Below are 1247 nucleotides of genomic sequence, written 5' to 3' on the forward strand. Positions count from 1 at the left end.
GAACGTAAATATACCGGATACGGATTACTGTGCACCAAGGTTGAACTTCACAAAGATATATAGGATTTCCAGTCCAGATATAAAATTCTGGTCAGGAGGGGCTCCCGATGAAAATGGATCACTCCACCTCCACACCGATGGCTCTAAGCTATCCGGGGTACCGGAACATACCAGGCAACGAAAAGGCGGGCGAACTTGCAAGAGAGGGCACATCCGCTCCACTTTCGCGGGCCTGGAAAGGATTAGGCATGCCGCTCTCTACCTGCAAGCTTATTCTAAGGGATCTGTCTCTTAAACTAGCAAAGGACTGAAGGGATCGCCTCACCACTTGCAACAAGAAGAAGTTTACATGGCCAAAACGGGACAAAAAGCGGTCGAGGGAACTCCTCATGCTGAGCAGAGGGGACCTAGCCGCAGCTGTGGGTCTGCTAACAGGCCATGTTGCTATTGGAAGGCACGCGGGGAGGTTAGGTATCCCCCATAACGATTTCTGCAGAAGCTTCAGAAATGAAGAAGAGCCAGAAACCTTGCGGGACCTGTTATGCGATTGCCCCGCACTTTGTAGAAGAACACAAAAGTTTATGGATTCAGGATTCTTTGAGGACCTAACCGACATAGCCGAAGTAGGCATACGGCAACTTCTGGGTTTCGCGAAATCCACACGATGGTTTGAGTAGGAGGGTTCTAATGATCCGCGTGGTATCACAATGGGCCCACAATCAAGGGCCTAAGTGTGCTAGTGGGGTCACTGGCAGCCACTTCAACCTAACCTAACCTAACCTATTGTGTGCATACATACATATGTATACATAGCTACATATATCTCAACATTCGATTATACGCGCACCAGCTTTATTCGAATAATTGAAAACGATCAATTATTCGAATAATCGAATTTTATTATTCGAATAGCATCATATTCGAATAATTCTATTAATCGAATATCAAGTGCTCTAGTGTGTGCGTGCGTGTATGTTTGGTCGAATGCAAAGAAAGCCAACAGAAATGTTAACCAGGCGTAGAGGTATGGGTGCGATCACACTTGGTCAAACATAGTTCGATCAAACTTGAATGCTAGTTACATGATGTTCAGAGGAAAATCGGTAAAGTAAAGGCAAGAATGTCCCTGCAGCGGAAAGTACTAGTAGAAAACTAGTGAATTCACCAGTTTTCGGGAGTCGAATACCGGTACCTCGCAAATCTACCACCCCTGCTTTCTACTGTCGCATTTAACATGGAGTTGTCCT

Source organism: Rhagoletis pomonella, unplaced genomic scaffold (assembly GCF_013731165.1).
Source record: "Rhagoletis pomonella isolate Grant_MI unplaced genomic scaffold, Rhpom_1.0 Rhpom_scaffold_00001, whole genome shotgun sequence".
NCBI lineage: Eukaryota > Metazoa > Arthropoda > Insecta > Diptera > Tephritidae > Rhagoletis > Rhagoletis pomonella.